Source organism: Ctenocephalides felis, unplaced genomic scaffold, assembly GCF_003426905.1.
Source record: "Ctenocephalides felis isolate EL2017-DRISC unplaced genomic scaffold, ASM342690v1 CF-g0.4_SCAFFOLD_01170, whole genome shotgun sequence".
NCBI classification, from domain to species: Eukaryota; Metazoa; Arthropoda; class Insecta; order Siphonaptera; family Pulicidae; genus Ctenocephalides; species Ctenocephalides felis.
In genome coordinates this window covers 19310721-19330745 of record NW_020537324.1, presented here as the reverse complement: position 1 = coordinate 19330745, position 20025 = coordinate 19310721, and the positions used below count along the sequence as shown (strand labels likewise).

The 20025-nt window shown below is 26.7% G+C and overlaps 1 protein-coding gene across 1 annotated transcript in view; it reads right to left on the bottom strand.

Annotated features, from left to right (window-relative positions):
- LOC113365865 (sodium-dependent serotonin transporter) overlaps positions 1-18208 on the bottom strand; it is a gene marked incomplete in the record, with an annotated part of 141604 nt that extends 123396 nt beyond the window's left edge. Inside the window, 2 exon segments of the mRNA XM_026607406.1 lie at positions 15817-15955; positions 17867-18208.
- Positions 18209-20025: the final 1817 nt, after the last annotated feature.

The following is a 20025-nucleotide window of genomic DNA, read 5'->3' as shown; positions in this document are numbered from 1 at the left end:
TAGAAATAGCAGTCGTTTCTGAAGATTGTGAATGGGTGTATAAACAAGGTCTTGTCAGAATGATATAATTAATTTTTAGAATTGGAATATTTAAGGTGATTTTATGTTAGTTTTTAAAAGACTGATGTATTAAAAACAACAATAAATAAAAAAAGAGTGCGCGTAAGGTTCACACGCAATTAAGGTTAAACTTATTTGCTACTGTGTGTGTACGAATGTATGTTTTACTTTTTTGCTGGCGATATAATCTCATTCTTTAAACAGCTGTAATATCTGTCTTTCCTACAAAATATTTTCCATTTCAATAACTTCAAAGATTTATAGAAACTACGAATAATATAGAAATAATTTCTAATCAATAAACTTACGTTTGGTACACGGCACAAACGTTTAATTTGTTTTATTATTTTCAAGGAACAGGGTAAAATATTATTCTGATTCAGACATTTTTCATTAAATCAAGATTTATACTACGATGTAACTTTAAAATGTTTAAAAATAATTTAAATTTATCTATGCCGATTTCCTTGGTATCGGTACGCATACAACGTTGATGCCGGTGCGCAAACAACGACAGAATTCTTTCACATGCACGACGACTAATTACAATCGACCCGTATAGAAATGATCTCATCGAGAGTGAATGACGAACAGTCGGGCGTAACGGACTTCCGTTGCATTTGTACGGATTTACACTCGAGTCGCGCCTAAAGAAGTTTTACTTCAATAATTATTATAATATGCTCATTGAATAAAATAAATAAGAAGTTTAATTTACTCGCACATACATAGAGACTAAAATATTTTAAATATTAAATCTTGTGGCAATGTTAAGTCTAATAATAAGTAACTTTTGATCAAGTAATAAAAATTGTAGTACGTTCTGCTTTATGATATGAAAATAATCATTACACATGAGTTCTAACCGTAGCATAAATTTTTATTTTATAAATTTCATAATGATTCTATCTCTAATATAATACTTAAATATAATATTCAGTCTCGAAAATGTGTTTTGTCAAGATTTCAATAGAAAAGCCAATTTAGATTTTTGACTAAACAGAAATGTACTAACAATGAACAGCGGATTGAATTCTATATATTTTATATTTCATCCGAGCACACTTATTAAGTAATTGTAAGTATCATAATGATATTCATTAAATTTAATTATTGCGCTAATAGTGATATATTACAAACAATTACTGTAAATAAAAATATTCATTATAATATGCTGAATGAATGAAACGATTAAGAAATTTAATTTACTCGTTCATACATAAAGAAAAAATATTCTAAATATTAAATCTTGTGGCAATGTTAGGTGTAATAATAAGTAACTTTTGAAAAAGTATCAAAAATTGTAAAAATCAAAATCAAAAATTGTAATACGTTCCTCTATAATATGAAAATAATCATTACACAGAAGTTCTATCCGTTGCATTTTATAAATTTCCGTTGCATAGATTTGGATTTTATAAATTTTTGTTGCATAGATTTGGATTTTATAAATTTATAATGATGCTGTCTCATTAATATAATACTTATATGTAATATTCAATCTCAAATATGTGTTTTGTCAAAATTTCAATAGAAATTTAGAGAATTTAGAGTTTTGACTAATCAGAAACGTAGAAAAATGAACAGAAGATTAAATTCTATATATTTTATGATTTATTCGAACATACTTATTAATTAATTGTAAGTATTGTAATTATATTAATTAAATTTAATTAATGCGGTGCAATATGGATTGGATAAAATTATATCACTAAATATTATATATAATACAATAATATGTACTTTATAATTCAAATATCGCGCCACTACTGTCAGTGCGTTTCTCCCACCATAAACATTTTAAATTCTTGTTAGTGTAAAAATATGTAAAATAATCTATCTTGCTATGAACATAGCGAAACAAGCAACACTAAAATAAGTTGGTATATTTTGAAGGAAGCATTTTTATTTTTACCACCGATTTTCACTTGAAAATATAGATCAAATTAGCCGATTTTGGACACTACAGTGTGAAATGGCAGTAGGAAATTTCTCGATCGAGTTAGAGTTTTATTATTACCATCCATTTTATTATTATATTTAATTCATTTGCAAGCATTTGTTTAAAAATCTATAAATATCTACAAGCACACACTCATAAATATATAAGTTTTACGAAAGTTTTAAAAAAAATAATAATTACTGACCTTTTAGCGCCGGACAGATTCGTTTCCAAATGGTAAGGCAACCGCAACGATGAAATTGTCCAAGAGCCAGTTCCATATAAAATAAGGGAAGACCGCCAAATATCAGCATAATGCAATAAGGAATCAAGAAAGCACCTGAAATATAAAGAAAAATATTAATTTTAATTATTAATATTTGTTAAAATAATTGGATTATTTAAATACAATAATCCGACACTCTCAGCAAAACACTCGAAGCGCTGAACAATTTTTTGGAAATCATCTGGAAATATTTTTGCTATTTCTAAAATCTTTCACTATAATCCAGTAATCCGAACATTGCACAAATCCGATACCTTCTGATATTTAACGGTGTCGGATAAGCAAGATTCTACTGCAATTTGTCATAAGATTTTGATTAGTTGAACTTTTAATTTAGATAGAACATCAACATTAATTTTTTTTAATTATTTGATTTAAATATCGATATAATAAAGTAAAAATGTATATGGAACACTTTTTGAATTATCATTAGAAATGCATGCATCTAACAAATTAATAAAAAAAATTCTAATAAAATTAATAAAAACTTAAAAATTAACTTAAAGAAAAAATTATATTGTATATTCTACTGATGTGATATTATTAATTAAAATAAAAATATACCTATGTGTATCAAAATATAAATCAATTTAAATAAAAAATTAAAAACTAATATCAAAGCATTAATTGATTCGAAGCAATGAAGGATAATCAAGAAGTACAATGCCAACAAATTGCAAAACAAATCACATCAATACATAAATTGAATCAACCGAAAGATATATGCAATTGAAATTACCTCCTCCATTCTGATAGCATATATAAGGAAATCTCCAAACATTTCCCAGATCCACAGCAAACCCAATAACAGCCAACAGAAACTCGACCTTTTTTCCCCATGTCTCGCGCCTTCGCTCCGGTGTCAACGATACGGTCAGTACGCGCTTCGAAAAAATAAGAGACACTTGAAATTAATGAATTTTTATAAAAGAATATTTGAGAAACTAATTTAATAACCCCTTTCTGTTATTTTTTTGTTAATTTTTAACAAAGACAATTCTAATATGCATTGTTTAAAATTATATTTTTAAGACTCGTGGAGCTACTCTGTGAACTATTTGATAAATAATTAAATATTATTTTAATGCTTGGACTAATATTTTTGTTTTTTAAATTTATTATAGAAATAAAAATAATCATCACTAAAAATTTATGTCTGATGCATTTGTATATGAATGTATGTTTGAATGCGTTTATAATATTTAATAATTGAAATAACTATTTTTTAGAAGATTTGACCAGGGTTTTTTCTATTTAAACCGGGACCCTTCGGGGTAGGGGATTAAATTGTATGTGTATAAATACCTGTAACTTATAATGATAAGAGAGACTAGCAAATGTAATGAGAGAAGAAGGTTATAGAGTGAAGTTCAATATATATCATAAACTAAATAGTGGTTTTATTCACATATCATTCCATCTTATGGTGATGGAATATTTATAATTTACAGTTCACTTATATCTAATTAATCACAGTGATCCTCACCAACACCTATATATAATTATATTACTTCGACCAAGTATTATATTAAATTTCAATATAAATAAATCATAAAAAGTTATAGATAGCTAGACAAATATTCGAAACATTTTTTTTACTTATTTGGCGAAACATTTTTATTTACTTATTAGCGAAATTTAAATCTTACAACACAAATTTCATTAGGAAAATGGGCAATAGGGTAAGTTATTTATTGGAAATTAATATTAATTGGGTTAATAAAATAAGAGCACAATTTAAAAGCACTACTTGTTTTTCTAATTTTCCTCATTTAAAATTTAAAATTCATTTGTTGCTTGAATAAAAGTTTTAACAATATTTATATAATTTGAACAAACTAAATTGAGCACATAGGAAAATTATCAAGTTTCTAAAATCCAGAAAACGATACAAATTACTAACTTTCTACGCCTGAATGCATCAATATAATACTCCAAAATCAGAGTTAATCTCTCTTAAAATCAACTGCTTGAAACATAATGGGGTAGTACTTTTCAGATACCAACTTGTTGCTAAAAACCCTTAATTTATCGACAAGAATTTTCATCAATATTTAGATCAGTGTTAAACTGATAATGCTCTTGAATTAATTGATTTAACAAACAGTAATTTACTGAAAGTCATACATTATCCACCATATAATCAGCAAAAAATATATTAGAGGATCATAAAGCTTTAGATATAAATTGGTGATATCTCCATAAGCATTAAATTAAATCAAAACTGAAGGAAAATTTAATATAATAAACATAACACAGAGATCTTAGAAACAAGATCTAAAGTATAAGTAATACACCATGTACATAGTATTATTTATTATTTATTATCTTAAAACGCAACGGATAGAACATTGTCCTAGTAAAGTGATACATGTACTATTATGAGTACATTACACTACACTTTGCTAAAACTGAAAGTGTGTCTCTAACTATTTTTAAAAAAATATAAAAATGATAATATATTATTCTTCATAAATACAATATGTGGCGGTACTTATGAATTTCTTATATTAATTATATAATACCGAGCCACCATCAGTAAATAAAATATTTTGCTTATATATGAATTGAAAATTTGTGACCTATATAATGGTCATTAAAAAATTATGTTTTATCTTTTATGAGCATATAATGATAAAGTTAGCTGAAGACAATGATATAAGCTGAACAGAAATGTACGGAATAAGTAGAAGTCATAAAATCTACTAAGAATCTTTAGCGTTTCTATGCAATTTTATTTGCATTTTATGAGAAAGTACTTGAAAAATCGTGATAGAAATTCATTATGAATTACGCTCATATGAGTAAATAGGATTATATATAGAACCTTAGAACGTGATTGCATCTTACATATGTATGTAATATAATTATTCTAAAATATAAAACCTACATTGTAGTTGTTTAATGTATTGTCTTATGAAATAGATGCGATGAATTTTCCAAGTGCTGATGATTCTTGCAAAAATATTATCAGCATGAAATTAAATTAAATTGAGATCAAAACAAAGCATTGAAATGCTCCTACTCATATATTGTCAATTAAATCGCAAAGTTATGCATATCGGATTACAACTTTTAATATAACAAAAAAAAACGAGCCAAGTATGCGATAAATTACCTATGAAATATTCAACTTCAAAGAAAATAATTATAAAGAACGCAACAAAAAAATTCTATAAAGTTTAAATACTTCTAGAAGTTTCAGGAGATACGCAAAGAATATTTATGATTATTGTGCAAAGTGAAAAATCTTTTTATCCACGCATGTTAAGAAAAGTTAGCGCACTGGAATTCCGGCAGAACATGGTGATTGAATTATGGGATTGATGAATATTTAAAAGTACAAGTGAATACTGCAATTTATTATTGCAATGAATTTGAGATTAATTCTCTTACCCTAGAAATTAATAATTTTTTTACTCTTAACATATTAAAATTTGTTAAAGAAGGCGCCAAGAAGTGGGTACTAACACAAACTTGAAATAATTATACATTATTTGTGTTCTGTATTCTGGAAACAAATAACTATGCTTTTCTGAACAAAAACTATTATTTAACTATTTATTTTAAATAGTTAATTCATTTATATAATTATCGATTTTAAAATACCCCTTACTGAGGCATTTGATTAATATTAAATTGATTCTAACTAAAATTATACTAAATTGTACTGATATGAAAGAGACGATTATTTGCAATCTAAACCACGTTCTACTAGCGGGGCATAAGGAAATTAAAATTTTGAAATATTAAATTCTTAAAATTCTCATCTTATGAACTCATAATTTTGTTTGAACTCTAGTCTGTCTATTGAATATAAATAGGTCAGATATTTTCGTGATACATTTAATATTATAATTTAAATATAAACTACTCAGTATTAATATATATATTATGCATTTTATCAACTATTTATAAATTCAAAACATTATAAACCAAATATGATATCAAACTATTAGTGTTCTTAGGATAATTGCTGTAATATCCAGTTTTATAAATAATTATTTTATAAACGAATTGAATATATATTATATTACGCAAATTCACACTAAACAAATACTATCTTTGTAAAAATTAAATTTGACGTATAAATATAATTTAGTTAGTTCTATTTAATCAGTTTAGTATGAAACATGTACAAACACAGAAAAAGTTTTATGCGCATTATTAAAAATTCAAAAAGAAATATTTTACCATTAAAAGGATATTGTATTACACAGATTTAATTCTGTATAAAATTTAAAACGTATAAATAACATTCTATAAAATTATTTATTTACTGCTCTGATTATTAGTTACTTTCAGTTAGAGTACCAAGTTTAATTGTTCACAATTTTTTGTCATAAAAATAATAAATTTTTAGTCATATTTCATTTTAAAGAAATTCTATGGATGTGCTTAATTAGAACATTACAGTTTTAAGTAGCTGCTACCATTTTGTTACGTTTAATTACACAGACCTACAAAAAAATTATTTTTGTTTGGTGCATCAAATGTTAGAGCTGATTCTTATAGTATTTTTTGCGCTGATTTTAAATCTGAAAACCATTTTTTTGTATTAGCTCTAGTTTTGAACTTGGAAAGAAGTTGCCGAAACCAGATCCATTGTAGGTCGTCACGGAAAAGAACTTTTCACAGTGTCAACTAATGTCCCAACTAAGGCCGAATGGGTCTTGTAAGTTTGTATGTACGAGTAGGCATATCTCATTAAAATAATATTCTGAATGGTATTACTATTTTGTACTTTCATTCCTTATATATCATATATACGATATCTTAAAAACTAAAGCTCATAGAAAAAAACCAATGTCATTTCTGAAATCAACGCCCCAAATATAGTTAAAAACAGCATTAAAATCGTTTGCACCATTTTCTTTGTTGGCCTGTATTATAATTTACTATATAATGTGACGGTTTACACTCCTACATCTTATTATCAGGTTATAGAATCTTTATTTTGCCGTAATTCTAAATTATATCAGTTAAAAAGTGTATTTTTATTTTATATTTATATTTTTTATTTGTTCATATCATTATTATTTATGATTATATTATCATACATTTTTTAAACAATAATAGTTATTATTAGTATTCATAAATATGTTTAAAACAGTATTAAAAATACGTGCGACAAAGAATAACTTTTGCGAGGATCATTGAATACTAGGTATTTATATTTTCTCTAACCTGTGTTACATCCGGCTTAGTGAGCGCCGTGTTTCCCGGAATATCCTCGTATCCCGTCGGAGTCTTGGCTTTCGCCGGCAAAGCGCCGTCCGGTTCCTCGGGGGCATCTGGTTCGCGGAGCGGCTGCTGTTCGCCGGGCTCAGCTTCGCCTTCGTACTTCGTGCTGGACATCGTGTCCTTTAGCGGTTTGCTAGCATATCTCGAGAAACTTCAGCTGGAATATATAATAGTTTTTGGGTTAATTAAAACGTAACTAGATACTTTAAAAATCATTAGCAAAAACTCTTAGGTTTTATTTCTTTAGAATGAAAAAAAACTGAATGTAATTTGTTTCTTAAATGCATCAAAATATTAAACGATTTTGTGGAAGTAAATCATAAAGAAAAATATACAATTTGAATTGGAATATATCAAAATATTGAACGATTTTATTCCAATTTTGAAGGAATATTAAATTCAATAATAGGAAGGAATATTTAATTCAAGTGAATCTAGCCGGATCACAATTAATTTTTATTTATTTACTTCTATTCTAATTACTAGTAGTTCATTTTTAATTGAGTCTTTATTTCATTTGCAGAATAAAAATAAATTCAGTTCTAATTGGAATATATCAAAATATTGAACATTTCTCATTTGAATATTAAACAAATTTTAAATTCAAGTAAATTACAGCGGGATCACAATTAAATTTTAAAAAAAATTCATTTAAATTTTAAACAAATTTCAAGAGAATTTTAAATTTAAGTAATTTTATACCCGGATCACAATCATTTTTCATTTATTTACTTTTATTGTATTCAGGCATTACATTATTGTGGATTTAGACATTACATTATTAGTGGATAGATTTTAATTAAGGCTTTTCTTTTGCAAGAAAAAGAATAGATATAATTTGCATTGGAGTATATAAAAATATTGAACGATTTTTATTTAAATTTTAAACGAATTTCAAAAGAATTTTAAAGTTAAGTAATTCTATATCCGGATCAAAATTATTTTTCGTTCATTTAATTTTATTGCAATTTGGAACTACATTGCATTACATTATTAGTACTATTAGTAGAAAGTTTGTAATTCAGATTTTATTTCTTTGGCAGAGGAAATAATAAATATAATTTGCATTGGAGTATATAAAAATATTGAACGATTTTTATTTATATTGTAAAATAATTTCAAATAAATTTAACATGTAAGTGGATTTATAGCCGGATTATAAGTATATTTCATTAATATACTCATATATTATAATTTGGAACTTTGTTGCATTATATTATTTGTACTATTAGTAGATAGTTTTTAATTAAGATTTTATTTCTTTTACAGGAGAAAAATTAGATATATTTTGTGTTGGAATATATCAAAATATTAAACAATTTTCATTTAAATTATGAACAAATTTTAAATTTAAGTAATTTTATACCTTGATCACAATAATTTGTCGTTTATTTACTTCTGTCATAATTAGTCATTTTATTGGCATTAGATTATTATATATCAAGTACATATTATAAGTGATAAGATGTAATATTAGATTTAATATCATTTTACCATGGACAATCAAAATTAATTATGTTATATAAAACCAATAATTATGTCACATTTAACTTCTCGAAAGAGAAGTTAATGTTTTTATCAAAAAATCCGATTCGCTAATTTTATGTTTTCTCGACGTTTCAAGCCATTCTGAATCGAATGAGACCAAATTTGAAAAAAATATGTGTGTGTGTGCGCACGTGTGTGTGAACGGATTTTTTTAAATTTCCTTTAGTCATTAAAAAATCTGTAGATGTAGACTTTTATAAATATGATGTAGACTAAATTTATATTCAACAGGTATTGGTTTGATATAAGTATAATGTAAAACTGATATTTTTTTGTTAGTTAGTCAAAAACTTTAAATATCAAAGCAAATATTTTCATATCATGAATTTTAAGTTTTACTAAATAATAAAAAAATAAAATATATACTTTGTGTGATTTAAAATTAAAGGAAAGTGCTACAGCTGAATTACAATTATGATATCCGACTTTGCACACATAAACAAGATAGATACCTAATATTAAACTACTTTTGCCAAATTTAAATTACAGTTCGAACGGTTTTTGAAATTATTTTACTGTGCACTCCCTCACCGACAGAATGATGGCACAAACTAAAGCTTCTTGAATCGCACAAAAACGCATTTGCAAACCCAAAACCCCACTAAATATTTTTTCTAAAAGCGATCGTGAGTAATCAATCAAAATCTCACTAGTACAAGAGCATAATAATTCGTGTAGATAATAGAAGCACTGTTTTACATCTGAATAACTCTTCCGAAATTCCTCGCATTCCCGAAAGAATTCTTCCGAGCTATGGCATCTGACAAGATCTTTTGTTGTCCGTACAAACAAAATAAAAAAAAATGACCGCAAACTGATTTATCTTACTCGATGGTTCATTTCAAAAGTTAAATTATGTTAATTCGATGTCTAAAGGTCTTACCTAAGACACGTACATTTTGTTTGCGTGCAATTGAGTAAAATATGTCGGCAATTTATTCATTGTTGTCTGATGTGGCGCGTTTTTGGAATATTTTCATGTAACGAGCAGCATCCGGACATCGATCATGTTCTGTCATGTTTTATATAAATATTTTACATGTAAAGCAAAACATTGTATTGTTAGTGCGAAACGGTTAATTGTACGAATCAGAGTCGAAAAGGCGCGAATGCAAATAAGGCATATATTAGATGTTAGTCACTTCAGAAATAATTAAGTAATTCAGAGATATTTATTAAAAAAGAGATAATATTTTCTAAATATAGTGAATTCTGTGACTATTTTGATAAAATATTATTAATGCAGAAAAGCTCACATTTTGATACATCATAAAATTGTTCCTACACTGTCAATATAAAATATTTGTTATTAAGTTAATCCTATGATTCTGCAAAAATTATAAAAATGACAGAAGAAATTAAATTAAGCTCACTTACTTATCGTTTCAAAAACATAGAAATATTTGTTATTTTATTGAATAGAATTTTTAGTTTGATTGCATCACTAATGTCTGTAGGGGGAAGTACCCAAGTGCCGGACACCTAAGGTTATTTATACATAATTCAAGAAATATTTTACGAAATGTTTATTAAATTATAACTTATGTTATATAACAAAGTTAGAAATCAAACTAAATTAACAAAAACGCAAACATTGCTGAAAAATAATAAATACTATCAATCAAACATTGGTAACACAAAATATAATTTTCGAAAGTGGCATCTAGTATCGGGCATTTCAAAATAACCTGCATTGAACACAAAAAATATGTAGCCATCTTCACACTCTGGAATGTTTGCACATGTGTGTTTGACGAATATTCTTTGATATTGCAAAAAAAATCACTATTTATAGAGTGTCCGGCATTAGGTGCCGTCCGGCGTTACGGGACTTCCCCCTACTTTAACTAATTGTAAACTAATTATTATAAATGATACGACTAATAAACGTATATTTACTCATATTCACTTTTACTTGTATTTATTTATACTTTTATGAACAAATAGTTCCAATAATTGTAAAGTATTATTGAAACTCCGTAATTTTCTAAATTAAACTACGAACTAAAATATACTTTTTAATAAACGTACTTGTAGGAAAAGAAATTTTCCTACAATTAAGGAAAATATGTTGAACATATATATGATCCCATAAAAATTAATAATTTTAAAAATTTTATAGTAATTTTGAAATACATAGAATCGCCTATAAAATGAAAGCCTCAAAAATAAACAATTAGAAAATCGTATTGTACCGTAAAGTATTTCAAATACTGTTATAATATGATCATTATTTTGATGCTAGTGAAAAGACAGTTTATACAAATAAAATTAATAAAATAATAGGCATTTGTTGATATACATTTATCTCAATATCTGCAAAAACGATTTATAACATGCTTTCGGGATATTGAAAAGCCTATTATTGCACATACAAGAATACTTATGTGTAATATTGTGACAAGAGTTTTATCAGTAAACCGATTTTTATTTTCAGGAAAAAATATTCGAACGTTTTATATAAACCGATGGCAATTCGAGCAATTTCCTTAAAAGCGCTTTGTGAAATTATAACTGAATGCATGTTTCAGATCACTTTTATCCTGCGTGTGGATAGAACTTCAAAGGAATTTGATAACATTAGAAAGATAGGAAGTTTTATATTTATTTTTTAAAAATATTTAAATACAACGATTGATTAAATTGATACATTAGTAAAAATATAAAAATGGTAAAATTATAGCTGAATGCATGTTTCAGATCACTTTTATTCTGCGTGTGGATAGAACTTCAAAAGAGTTTGATAACATTAGAAAAAAGCAAGGTTTATATTTATTATTAAAAAATATTTAAATACAACGATGTTTATTATAAAATTGATGTATTAGTGAAAAATTCCCAGCAATTTCCTTGAAAGCATTTGGTGAAATTATAAAAGAATGCATGTTTTAGATCATCCTTATCCTGCATGTGGATAGAACTTCAAAAAGAATTGGTTAACATTAGAAAAATAGTAAGGTTTATATTTATTTTTAAAAAATATTTAAATATAACGATGGTTAATATAAAATTGATAGATTAGTAAAAAATTAACTGAAGGCAATTCCAGCAATTTCCTTGAAAGCGTTTGGTGAAATTATAACAGAATGCGTGTTTCAGAACACTTTTATGCTGAGTGTGGAGATAAGTTCAAAAAGAATTTGATAACATTAGAAAAATAGCTAGGTTTATATTTATTTTAGAAAAATATTTACATACGAAAATGATTATAAAATTGTTACATTAGAAAAAATAACAGAAGGCAATTCCAGCAATTTCTTAGAAAACGTTTGGTAGTATTATAAAAAAATGCTTATTTCAGATTACTTTTATCCTGCGTATAGATAGAACTTCAAAAAGAATTTGATAACATTAGAAAAATAGGAAGGTTTATATTTATTTTTAAAAAATATTTAAATACAACGATGATTATTATAAAATTGATAGATTAGTAAAAAATTAACCGAAGGCAATTTCAAGAATTCTCTTGAAAGCGTTTGGTGAAATTATAATAGAATGGGTGTTTCAGATCACATTTTTCCTGCATGTTATAGTTATATCCAACTTAAAAAAAATGGATGAGATTGAAAAAATAGCAATGTTAAATTTATTTTTATAAAATATTTAAATACAACAAAGATTATATTAAAACTGATAAATTAGTAAAAATACAACTTGTTTTTAATTGCATATCATCATCACATGGACTTAGATAAACTATTGATTAGAGCAGCGGTCGGAAAACTTTTTTAATCATTACCCCAATTTTTTTTTGGTCTATGTTGATATTACCCCCATCGCAAAAAGAGATAACCCCCCATATGGACAACTATGTAGCAAATACAATGAATATCAATTAAGAATAATCAATTTTAACACCAAAAATTTTATTTTCACCCTATTTTGGGTAATTTGATAAAATCAATGATGTGTAATAAAACTGAGTTACCGTTTTTGGCACTTTTTGCCCCCTATATTTCGGAACGGCTAGACCTGCGTTCACCAAAAACTAATCAGCACGTCTCCTTATCAATACGAATCGAATATTTTTTTAATTATTCAAATCGCTTCATCCGTGTTCCCGAAATCGTCGACGAAAATTTGTATTCGCATACACACATACACGCACATACATCCATTTTTTCTAAGGTATGCCAAAATGTTCAGAAACCTCTGAAACGTAAAGATATATAAAAATTTTCATTTTCGATTTTTTTGTGATTACTATAACTTGCCCTACGGGAAGTTAATAATAATAATAATATATGGTAAAAAAGTACTTACATAAGCTTAGAAAATGATTACGATTCTTGTAAAGCACACCTAACACATTGAACTTAAATTATTCTACGATGACAACACCAAGTAGAAGCAAGATAAGTGGCGCACAACAGTTTACAATCAACAACAACTAATTTACCAAATTATGTAAAAAATAAAATAATTACTAAATTATTCTTTTTTTTTAAAAGCAATGTTCAAACAAATAACACTAAGTCCACGTGGACCTATATAACAATTACAATGATCTTTTATTTTTCGGGGGTGATTCGCAACTGTTCAGGTACAGCCCGACCCGAGATGGTGCAGCGTGATCGGGTGCCCCAATGCGACTGTCTTATCAATCGCTTTTGCCTCGTTCGGTGAGCTTCTGTGTATATCGTCGTCGGGAGCTTTTACTAGGATCCTGAGACCATGCGGTACGAAACGCTCAACGCACAACCCATCACGCACGCGAGCTTTCGGAAACATTTCCCGCCAACCGCCACCCGATCACGCGGACGCGAGAGCTTTTGAGAGGAATTTTGACAAAAGCTTTGACTAAGAGTGAGGTAAATTTTAGTAAGGTTTTGTTTTATTATTAAGTAAAATTTAGGACCATTACTAGTACTTAGTTCTATGACTATTTTGATAAAATATTATTAATGATCAAAGATTCATACATCGTGAATTGTTGTTCCTACTTTGTCAATATAAAATATTTGTTATTAAGTTAATCTTATAATTCTGCAAAAATATAAAAATGACAAAATAAATTAAATTAAGCTCACTTACTTATTGTTTCAAAAACTTCAAATTAATCGTTATTTTTAGTGAATATTCAGTAGAATTATTAGTTGATTAAATGCATTAATCTTTGTATTTTAATTGATTGTAAAATAATTATTATAAATGATACGACTAATAAATGTATATTTAATTATCGAAATGTACTTCAAATATTGTAAAATTTAAAGTATATTTTCCTATTCACTTTTAATTATATTTATTTATACTTTATAAGAACAAATAGTTCCAATAATTGTAAAGCCTTCTTGAAACTTAATTTAATTTTAACTTAACTTAATTTTTGAGAGCTTTAGAAAAGAATTTTGACAATTAAGTAAGAGTGTAGTATGGCAAATTTTAATAAATTTTGTTTTACTATTAAGCAAAAATTCTTACACTTATCGTAAAAGAAGAAGTAAAATTTCTAGAATAACTAAAACTAGTGCCTTAAGGCAAATTGCTGGTATTCCCGTACAGTAATTAATCATTCGCGAAATAAAAATCATCAATAAAAATTTATCCATTAACAATACCAATTGTTTTAAATATTTAAGAATAATTATTATAAATACGGTAAATTTCATCGTCGTATTTCATAAATCTAATATAATATAAAGGCATATATTTGGGCGACGACCTTTTTTTATGTTTATCTACAAACACCGTCCACATAAGCAATATGCTTCTCAAATCACTAACTGCTATTCTTTTCACTGATTACTCCGTATCTCCAAAATTACTGAGCCTGCCTTCGCTAAAATGTAATTAATTATTCACTCAATCGAATGTTTTTTGGATCATTCTAATCGGACGTGCCGTTCTTTCAAAAATTGTGCCTTTGTCAAAAACTAATCAGCACATTTTTCCTTCAATATGAATCAAATATTTGTAGAATCATTCAAATCGGTTGATCCGTGCTTTCAAAATCAAGGATATAAAATTGTATCCAAACATACTACATACACCCACACGCACATATACATTTATTCATTTTTTTTCTAAGGTATGTTAAAATGTTCAAACGACTTTGGACTAATCAGCACATCTTCTCGTCAATACGAATCAAATGTTCATTGAAGCATTCAAATCGGTTGATCCGTGCTATCAAAATCATGAATAAAAAATTATATCCAAACATACTACATACGCACACATGCACTCACACACACATACGCATATATTAATTTTTTCTAAGGTATGTCAAAATGTTCAAAAAGGCTTTGGGCTAATCAGCACATCCACCGGTCAATACAAATCGAATGTTTGTTGAATCATTCAAATCGGTAGATCCGGGCTCTCGAAATCGTGAATGAAAAATTGTATCCAAACATACTATATACACGCACATACACCCACACACACACATATACATATATTAATTTTTTCTAAGGTATGTCAATATGATGAAAAGACTTTGGAACGTGAAGATATGAAAAATTTTCATTTTTGATTATCTTGCGTTTACTATAACTTTCCATACGAGAAGTTAAAAATATGGTTCAGAAATACAATTTTATTTTACTATTGACTGTGATTCACTGAGACTGGAAATAAATTTGAAAAATTAAATTTTGTTTGATTATTATATAATTAATTATTATATGATTATTATATAAACAATTATTTTTACACCTATCCTGAAAGAACAAGTGAAATTTTAAGAATAAAATAAATTTTAAATAGACAATATTATCTCACCATTGGCTATGATTTTGAGATTGACGTAGATTAATGTAGTATGAATTTCCTCTTCAACCTGACTGTGGTAGTGTTTTGGCAAATTTCTATGGCAAAGTGGGTTTTGGTCATTTTCCAGACAAGTCATTTTCGAGGCGAAGTCTAGAGATCTAAGATAAAAGTAAATTTTGAAATTAGTTATAGACATTATAATTATAACAAAATATCCGCTTAATTAGTTCCATACAGTTCAAGATATTAATATTAATACCAGAAAACTCTTGTTTAATTACATACATATTAAATTTATTTAAATTATGTACTTAAAGGCATATTTATGATTTTATTTATTCAATTACAAAATATTCCATTTCCATATTTTTGATATTACTATCAAAAATATACCTTTCACAAATAGGCATAGAAAAACTTTTTTAAAAAATATTCTATATTTTTTTTAAATTAAATAATTATTTATTTTCTGAAATAGCAATTAAAGAGAAATCTTGTACAAAATATTTTATAATTATTTATTAAAATCATTATTTGTCCTTTTCAGTTATAGGATTCTGATCTATATCTATCTAACAAAAAAAATTATATCATTTATTTTTGAAAACGTATATATTCAATTATAATACAATACAATACAATACAATATTGAGAAACTGTTGTTTCATTAAACCATCGAAAATGTACTACTCTCAACCGTATGCGGAGAAAAAATATATTTATTTTTAAAACGAATAAATGTTATTTTCTAAAATGATAAATGCAGACCAATATTACGAATCATTCAATTGAATTCATTACTTGTCATATTCAATTATAGAATTTATTTAGAGGAATCATATTCAATTATAGAATTTATTTTTAAAAACATAAGTATTACCTCCCTATTGCGAATAGACTAAAAATTCGCTATGAGAATCTTAGTGAAATTATTAAAATATATAAATTATTACGATTTTGTTAAGTTCCAAAAACTAACAACAAAAAAAATACAACAACATTTTCCACTAATATCATAAAACTCGATTAAATAAAGATTAGTTTTATTTTATTTCCTTACAAACTTATTTATTTCTCTTTGTTTTACTCAATTGTAAAATATTGAGAGGCTATTGTTTATTAAAATTATCGAAAATACATCAACATACAAAAAACATATCCACATACCCATTAATAAACGCGGGAAGAATTTCTTTGAAGTAGAACATTTTTTACTGAATAAACAATATTCTTTAAAATAAAAAGAAATTTTCAAAAAATTAATACAAATCAATTAATTTCATTACTTGTTGTATTCAATTTACAGAATTTAGTTGTGACTCATAATCTATTGCCTACTTCTAATAAAATCGAGTTACATAACTTATATCGTTTGTTGTTATAGATAAGGAATGTATTTAAACTAACATGAAAACAAATAAGAAATTTATAATTAGTGTTCTTTAAATTATAGATATGTAATGCTAAACTGAGTATTTAATTAAAATTTATTAAAATATGTTTAGTATTTTGAGAATTAAAAAATCTATATGCGTCTTAGATAAGTATTTAAGTATATTGTGTTTTATAAATACTTTATTTATTGTGATTCTAATAAGATTTCGTTTATTATCGAATTAGAATATTGACGACTAATAACATTATACATTATAATAATAAGATCAGTCGAATAACTGTATACTTCTTCATAAAGGCAATAAATAAATTATTATAAAAATAGCAATTAACACATCCATCGTCTCACGTTTTTCGTTCTGAAATTTTTTATTTTTATCCTCGTTAATGTTTTAATATAGAATATAATTGAATTTATCTTTTACCAGAATCAATTTTAATATACTTACCGAGTTCAATTAGGAAATGACGCAAAATTGAATTATAAAAGTAGGTGTCACTTTTCTGCGGAACGATGTTGGATAATGTTTGACGATTAGAAATTTAAAAAACCCAGAAAGTCATTATTTTGTGAAAATGATAATAGTCGAGAAAGAATTTACATATTATTTTGCTGGCGAAATTAAACTAATCACATTTTAAGATCTCGAATAGTTAATAAATAAAGGTCATACCTGTAACGCTGTAACTCGCTAATATATATTTTAGGTCCAATATTTGCGGTTTCATTGTTTAGCTGTTTTTTCTGATCTATCGCCATTTTGCCAAGAATTCATTTCTTCATTATTTTTGCAAGTATAGTTCGTAATAGTTTGCACAGATTTATCTAGCAATGTATCCATGGGTAGAAATTCACAATGGTTCTTTAAAACATTCATGTTATTACACCATTATGCAACACTTCACCTGAACACAAAGTATTTTTTCTCCATCGATATGAAATGCATTATGATGAACCACATTGAACTATTATTCCGACAACTATGACAACATAATTAGATTCTTTTCAATAACTACCGTATTCAATGCATGGCATCACAGTATCTATAATAAACTTCTTTCTTATCTATGAAAATAGAATAAAAATCGATAATTGGTTTTAGAATTAAATCGATATTTATAAAATTTATTTCATGTTCTAGACCAGTTTTAACGTGTTTTCGTTACATTTGTGCACCTGGGGCAATATCGATGTCTTAAAATATGAAATTAAATCGGACGTATTTTTAAGAGGAGCTCAAAGAAAATTTTAAATCCTAGTTTAGAAAAAGGTGAAAAACATATTAACTTCTCGAAGGAGTAGTTTGTATTTTTATCAAAAAATCCGACTTGCTAATTATATGTTTTTTTCGACGTTTGAAGCCATTCTGAATCGAGTAAGACCAAATTTAGAAAAAGTATGTGTTTTTTTGTATAGCGAAGGAAATGCCTTTATGCATCCTGGTCTGGTCTTTTGTCTGGGTATGTCGGACTCAAAACCGCTCTGGTATAATACCGACTAAAACCTCCGCTTTGCCCTTGCCTCTGGTCCCCACGGAAACCGCCGTTAGGCATTACTTCGTGGGGGGAGGATCTAGAATGTTATAATTCTTAACTTATTTTATACTCATCTATTAAGTAAAATGAAAAAGTATGTGTGTGTGCGTGTGTGTGTGAGAACAGATTTTTGCCTTAAATCGACAATTTTCTCAAGAACAGCTGGAACGATTCCAAAAATTTAAAAGCCATTCGATGTATCTCGATGAGGAGTTTCTAGTTTATTTGTAATTTGCAAAAAAGTGTAAAACTTTTCGTCCACGTTTCAGCTCACAATCCTGAACTGATTTTAAAAAATCAAAAACTGTTCGAAAGTTATTGGTTGAGATTGAGAATCGAACTGATTAGTTTTAGGTAAAGATCGACCGAGCCGTTTTTTTGTAACTAACTATTGAAAAAAAATTGACGATTTTTATGCAACTTTTTTGACGATAGTTATCATGGTCTTATAGAACATACTAAAATATTACAGTCCTACGACAAGTAGTTTAATTTTAAAAATTCATCCAAATTTGAAAAAATATTATAGTCAAAATTTGTGTCAAAAGTCGCTTCTGTGATGTGATAAGTCAATCAAGTCAATTAGAAATGGCTTTGGAATTAGCAAAAAAAAAAAAAAATTAAATGATCAGTCTAAAGATGTACGTGGACTTGAAAAAGGTAAACATTATGGTATAATACAAAATTTTAATGTTCATCATGGCAAGTTTCAATGTAATGCAAAAAAACTTGTCCCTAACTCTGTAGTAAGAACTTTGAACTAAAAATTTCAGTCTCAGGCAGCTTGATATTAAGCAGTAGTAATATAACGATTAGTATAAGTATAATAATTCAATGTAAATTAAAGATAAATAATATAAGTAATAATATAAAATAATAATATAAAAATATTCAATGTAACTATACACAGTTTCAACAATTGACTATATGAGCATTAAATGATGAACACATGCAATGCGTTATATTCATTTTATAATTAGTTCAAGGGCTTTTGATGCACGCAAAGTCTATAAGTATATAAGTGTTATTTAATCGATTCTTAGCTTTTCACGTTAATGAATTATATTTAATTAAACACGATTATTTGCAAAACTAAAAATACAGACTAATTGTAAGTAAATCCATCTACACGCTTTTTAGGAGGCAAACCAGTGATTGTTCCAGCTTTATTTGATCATTTTTATTCTATTAAAGTTTTTGGCGAAGTCATTTAACACTAGTCTAATACGATATGAAAATTTATCGTCGATACCACGATAACCATTTCCACTCGCAAATTGCAAAAATGATATGAATT